A 7,176-nucleotide genomic window follows, 5' to 3' on the forward strand; every position below is an offset into this window, starting at 1 on the left:
ACAAAGGTTGAACTTTTCATAGACGCCTTTGTAAAGCATGTGGAATCATGCTACAGTTTGAATCACAAAGGATTTCACTTTATGAGGTGAATGGGAATGTAGTCTTGGACAAAAATAGATTTTGTAATCACTGCATGGTGATTTTTGTCTCTCCAGTTGTGGCACAGTCAGGCTATGTGGGGAAAGTTCATGCTGAAAAACTGAAGCACTTAATGGGTGAATAGGATGAGCTTTCTCCAGCAAGTTCTCAGCCTGATGAGGAGAGTCTCTTGTTGTCAACCGAATGAAGCATTCAAAGAAAACACATGCATTTTTTTTCAAGACAAACTTAAAGATTATATCAAAGTGTAGAAAGCCAGGAGTTTAGAGCCAAAGACTTGCCTCAGAAAGATAAGAGAGGACTATTTAGAAACCTATGGGTGCAAAGAGAAGTTAACTCCAGACCGAGATACGGAATATCTGAGCAAAAGCTCCCATCCGAAACTGTCCAGACTTACCGATGATCATACAATATTTCATAGACAGTGGAAAACTGGTTACCTCGGTGGCTACCAGCTCATGACAGCAGACTGAGCCCTCTGAGTTACTGTCATCTCCCCAGGGCCTACTCAGAAAAACCAGTACCCCGGAATGATAGTCAGCAGGACTGTAATTGTGGCTCCTACAGTGTAGAATCTGGAGTTCACAAGCTCCTCTCCTTAGAACACAGTACCCGTTCCCATCAAGCCAGCCGTAAGCAGGCACATCAGAAGAGAAAAGGGCACCAGGAGGAAGACAGAAAAACCAGAGGAGGAGCAACCCAAGTATAAGAGGAAAATAGTTATGAGGAAATGGATTTAGACAACACAAGAGCATCCAAAGAAAGAAAGCAGAGATGGAAATAGTCAGTGTCAGTGCAGAAAAGCTTAAGAATTGAAGGGAGAGAAAAACCCAAGATGGAGCCTCTAAGAAAAAAGAATGTAAGCATGGAAAAGAAAAAAAGGAGCAAGGCCAAGAAAGGAAAGAGGAGGAAATGCTTTTGTATCAGTCTATCCTTGGATTTTGAAGCTATTTATTTGGTTCTCCCAAAGTGGAATTGAAACAAGTAGTTGAGGGAGTTGGTTTCATGAAGTTTGTGTTCATATCACTTTTCGTATGTGACCAGGTTCCTTCAGCCTCCAACAAGGGCCAAGTGAACGGAAAGTATTTGGTATGCATGCACCCCATCATGGAAATTACTTTTCCTTATTTTCTGGAAGCATTATTATTACATTTTTCTTGTATATAAGTAATTTCCCTTAAAGAGGGTGGCTCTGCTTTTATTCATCAAATTGCTATAATAATGGAATTGTTTTCCCTTAGGAGGTCATTTATTCCAAATTGGAGGATTCATAGGCTTTGCAGAATCAATTTCTTGATTGGGTTTGTTTTGGTTTTGGTGGAGTATTTTTATATTTGTTGGTTTTCTCTATGAAGCAATTAGATCTTTTTTTTTTTTTTTTCTTTGTTAGATCTAACTTGCAGTACATATTCTAGCCTGGAAAGTGGAAAATGAGATACATTATAATATTAAGATTAGATTACACATAGTTTTAAAAGTTATCAAAGAGTCATGATACAAAATCAGTTTATATTCTGGAAATGTTCATAATGAAGTTCTAATTAAAAAAAAAAAAAAAGAATGTTTGAGATCACGTGGGTTAAATATAGGGGTTCCCGGGGACTTCCCTGTCTGGCAGTGGGGTTGACCACATGTTCACAGATGCCCATCCTAGTAGACCACACCTAGAAACTCTGGGTCACAATACTTGTAAGAATATTCTAATGTGCATCTGGGCTGGAAGGAAAATTGGAATTCCTCAGAAATGGCAAGAAATCATGATCCAAAGAGTAGCTGAGATTAGAACATGCACTGGCCAGGGAGAAACTGCTGATCCCTGACCAAGCAGCATCTGACCAGACACGTGGAGGCCTGAGGAAAAAAGACAGGAGCCTGCCGGGGACAGAGGTCAGTTTGGGGACCTCAGAAAGGCACTGCCCTCAGTGAGCAAACTGGGGAAACTGCCAGCTCACAGCAGGAGACAATGCAGATACACACTTCCCTCGGCCTTGATTTGGCTGAACAGGGACAAGCCTGGGCTACAGCAGTCACACGATCTAGTGCCCAGAGAACAGAAGCTAAATATTTAGTCTCAAGGAGTCCAGGGTGCACAGGGTCTCCAGGCTCCTGACAAAAGTCAAAGCAAATCCTCTCTGAAAGGACACTTTTAACCCAGATCATGATATTTTCCTCTGATACAGTTCAAAGAATCATAAGATCACAATCGAAAATCCCTAAACACATGATAAAACATTATGAGGGAAATTCAGCCACAAGAACCAACTACAGAATCAGACCGATAGAGAGTTCAGATAACATTTTAAGTAGAATAAGGATTTTTAGATATTTTTAAAGAAACAAAAGATCAGAAATATAATAAAAGAAAATGAAGCCATCATAACTGACAGGTTGGGTTTTAAAAAGAACCTAATGAAACTAGAAATGAAAGAAGTAATGATATTAGTAATTCAAGGTACAGTTTAAATAGTATATTAGATATGAACAGTGAATTAATGAACTTGAATATATATCTGAAGATAAATCTAACGACCTACTTAAAAGGATTTCTAAATCAAGACACAAAAAAATTGATTAAATTCAGCTACTCTAAATTAAGAAATTCTTTTTTTTTAATTTTAATCCTGAAACAGAGGTTGAAGTTTATCATCTTTCAAAAATCATTCAAAAAATAAAGAAATATAATTCTACAAAGAAAACATTAATAGAAATTAAAAGAATACAAATCACTTGAAGGGGAAAAAGTATATCCAATAACCATTGCTTAGATTTTTTAATTTTGTAATTACTTTATTTATCAAATAAATAAACATTTCCAAACAAAACAAAGCAAAGCAATGGGAAAAACAAATATCCTGAAATAACTTCATTCCTTCCAATATAACAATGACTGCTTACCAAAATGCACTAGTAAGAGTCAGAAAAAAAAATTAAAAACCAACATGCTTTAAGCTAGGAAAAGATATTTGCAATCCGTATAACAGGCGTAGGATTAGTAACCAGAATTCACAAAGACACATCAATTTAAAAAGACAACCCTTTAGAGAAATGGGCAAAGACATGAAGATGAATATCCAATATATTAATGAAAAGATGCTTCTCCTCATTATTGATCAATGCAGATTAAAGCCACAATGAGATGATATTTCACATTCAGCAAAATTGCAAAACTTAACTACGAAACATTACAAGTATTAACGAAGACACGGATCCATGGAAACCTCACACCCTGTAGGCAAGAGTGAAAATCTCTCCACCACTTTGGAAAACAATTTGAATGAACTAGTGAAGTTGAACATGCACCTGCCATACAGCCCAACAATCCCACTCCTCAGGATGCACGTTAGAAAAACTGTTGCATGCTATACCAGGAAACACATGTAAGGATTTTTATAGCTATGCTATAAAAAAAAAAAAAAAAAAAAAAAAAAAAAAAAAAAAAAAACTGGAGACAAGAGTAGATGGATAAGTAAATCATGGTATAATCATAAAAAGAAATGCTATACAGTGAAAACATGAATCAGCTACTGCTATGTGCATCAACATGAAAAATATCAGATTGTAGAATAATAATAATAGCTTTCAAATATATATATAAACTCATTCAATATAACAACTCTCAGAAGGACAAACAACTATCTTCCCACTTGAAACCAAGGCCTAGAGAGGTTAAGTGCTTTGTCAAATCGCTCAGTTTTTGAGGACTGGAGCAAAGCCTGGAGCCCAGGTAACTGGAGAATTTGTAACCATACATTATACTCAAGAAAAAAAGCATGTAACATGATTCCATTTATATAAAATTTAAAAGCAGACAAAATCAAACATGTATGTGGAAAATCTTTTTTCTTTTAATGAGGGAATACTAAACCCAAACTTCAGATTAATATTTACTTCTGTGGGGGGAAGGAAAAACATGGGATCTGGGAGGGATCCAGAAGGGTTCAATGGTTTTCATTAACATGCTATTTTTTTCAGTGTGACAGTGGCTCTATGGGGGGTTCCTTTTATTATTGTCCTTGAACTTACATATACATTACATACACTCTTTTGTGAGTACCACATATTTTCCAATGGGGCTCTCTGACGAGAATGAGCTGGCACAGCCCCTGTATGGCCCGGTTCACCCCCATCCCCTACCCTCAGCCCCAGCGTGGATTGCGGATGCCTCTCTCTGTCCCCTGGCTCAGCTAGAGAGTGTCCACCAAAAGGAAATAACTGAGAAATACACCTAGACAACACCATGGACAATGTGACTTAAAACAGCGGCTCCTGGAGATTTTTATTCATTAGAACCTATGGCCCAGAAATCTGCATTTTGGACAAACCTCCTGGTTAACCACTTGCAGCCCATTTTAAGTGTCTCCATGACCAGAATTTCAGAACCACTAATCTAGAAAGAGTGGTTGGCAGCATGGATCATCCTTCCATAGTTTTCCTTTCCTCCTATTCCTTCAAGAATCCACGAACATTTATTGAGCACTTACTATTTACCAGGCATGTGGTATACCACGTGAATACCACAGCTCTAAGTGTCAGGTGGTGGTAACGCAACAAGAAAACTAAAGCAGGGGGCATAAAGCGGGGGAGTTGAGCAGAGGTGCTAGCCAAAAGCCTCCTTTGAATCTTAACTCTTATCACTTAAAACCGCTCATCCATGGGTTCAAAATCCCAAGGTCCAGATGACCCTGAGAAGTCAAGCATATTTCCATTCTTTCCTCAGTTCCATCTATCAATTCTCCTACCTATCTGAGGAGACCCTTCTCTTTGGGAATTGATCCTGGCAATGACCTCCCTTCCCAGGAGAAGCAGCCCTGCCTGGAGCCCGGCTCCATGGGGACAAGAAAAAGTCAGTGTCTGAAATGTACCAGTAAGTCCCAATATTCACAGATGGAAATCACTGCCCTTCATGATCAAGAGGGTTGACTTTTCTTTTCTTCAGTTCTCAAAGGCCCAGGAGGGTGTTATAGAGGTAATACACTAGTCTCCTGAGAACTGAGTTCTCTACTGGCTTGAGGAGCTACTGGGCATCTTCTGAAGACTCCTAGTGCATGACTTGCTGACACCTTGCTATCTGCATCATCCTCCTGGGATCTGTTCCATTCCTCTATTAGGTTTTCCTGTCACTCATCTCCTCTCCTCTCTCTTAAGGGCTCCTTGACACTGGTGCTGATTAACATTAAAAAGTGCATCCATGTCACTCAACACTTAAAAGCATTCATCAACTCCACACCCAACCCTATAGCCCTGCCTGGGATCTGGAGACAGACACATAAACATCAGCCACACCCAAACTCCCCTCCTTTCCCCACAGGAACCACCTCCTTGTGCTAGCCGAGCTCCCTTTTGCCAAAAAAGCTGTTCTTAGAGCCCCGTTCCAGGCTCGCCACCACAAGAAGGAATTCAAGATGAGACAAGTAGGTATAAGCAAGGGAGAAAATTTCATTGCGGAAAGCGAAAGAACACATTCTAAGAGGTGAGCACAGGGTGTGCTCAAGACGGAGATGCACCACACGTGCTTGGGCACAAGGGCTTTTTATCAAATCAATAAGGGGAGGTGGGGTATTAGTCATTGGCACATTGTGATTGGTGAGTAATCATTCAAATTAAGTAGTACAAGTAGGCTATTGCTGTTGGTTGTCTACACATCCTTGTGACTGGTCGATAAACATGCAACCCAAGATCTTTAAGTAAGCTATTGCAATAGGCTGAATAAACATTCAAACCGAGGACTGAGAATGGGTTATTGTGATTGGTCCATGCTGCGTGGTTGAACAATGTATCTTACTTTGTCCAACCTCCTTGGGTTTTAGGGGCCTGTCTGTTCTCACCAGGCAGCTGCCCAGAAGGCGCCTCAGAGCTTGCAAGAGGTTGTTCCTAAGTCTAACCTGCCTCACTTGCGTACTCTTGGTTTGTCACATGCTGTTGCCTCTGCATGGAAGTCTTTTACTGTTCAACCACGAGACTGAGCTTAGACCTGACAACAGACAGGGAAGATGGTGTCAGTCCCCAGTAGTTGCTGTCTCTCTGTGCTTACAAAGCACTTTCTGCATCTCTCAGAGAGCTCTTCTTATAGGCCCTAAGGAACTTGAGTGGACTTTTCTTTCTCCGCCACTGGGCTGCCAGCACCTCAAGACTGTTGGCAGCCCCAGTCCTAGCACAGGGCCTGGCATAGAAAAGATACCCGCAGAAAACTGAGAGAGCGGATTCCTTCAACACCCATTACCTGGGGCTGCTGGCTGGCCTTTTTACCAAATTGTTTTGATAGCAGGCAGTCTCCACCAAAAAATAAAAAAAAACCTGAATGTATCGTAGACTTTAATATAAGCAAAAAGTATTCCTTGGAGTCAGGGCCTCAGTTGTTCATTGTTATCCCAATTTTTTTAATTTTTTTATTTTTTACAATTCAACCATAAGGAAGAGCAATTTTAAAATGCTTGATTCAAACCCCTTCTTTCGGCAGTGTCTCACCCCCACACCTTCCCTGAAGGTTGACAATAAAGTTTGCTTTGCAAGACATCTAAGAAAGGGTACTCCCTGCTTGCACTGATGGAAATCTGTTCTGATGTTATTTTTTTTTATGATCTTCTTCAAAGTGCCCTCCCTCCACATCTAACGCCTCTCAGTTTCCTTCGTAACCATTTCTGCTTGTTTGTCCACGTTTGGCTTCCCCTTTCACGTCACCCCTTAGTGAGCCCTCGAAGTCATCAGAGCTTCCTCCTCTGAAGATTCCTTCATCCAAATAAACCTTAACAAACAGTAAATCCTGTTTGGCTTTTGCAATCTCAATAATCTTTGTTCTAAATATTTGTAGATACTGTAGTCACGTAATTATATACATCTGGTACATGATTTTTCCTATATTTTCACTTGTATTTGCATTACTTGAGATAATTTACTAAAAATGCTTAGTCCAATGCCCAGCATGGAATAGACACACAAATAATAGTTGTTGCTGTTATTTCTCCTACTTTCCAGATCTTAAACTCTTCAAGGACATGAGACCCTCCTCTGCTGTTTTAACCCATCCTAATATTACACTAGCATAGCCTAGTATTACTAATAGCTAATACTTATCAAGT

General features: G+C 39.8%; 1 pseudogene; it reads left to right on the forward strand.

Moving 5' to 3' along the window:
* Nucleotides 1–283: 283 nt before the first annotated feature.
* On the forward strand, nt 284–1,045 carry LOC119519828 (annotated as a pseudogene).
* The last annotated feature ends 6,131 nt before the right edge of the window (nt 1,046–7,176 follow it).

The sequence above is a fragment of the Choloepus didactylus genome, chromosome 24 (assembly GCF_015220235.1).
Source record: "Choloepus didactylus isolate mChoDid1 chromosome 24, mChoDid1.pri, whole genome shotgun sequence".
Taxonomy (NCBI): domain Eukaryota; kingdom Metazoa; phylum Chordata; class Mammalia; order Pilosa; family Megalonychidae; genus Choloepus; species Choloepus didactylus.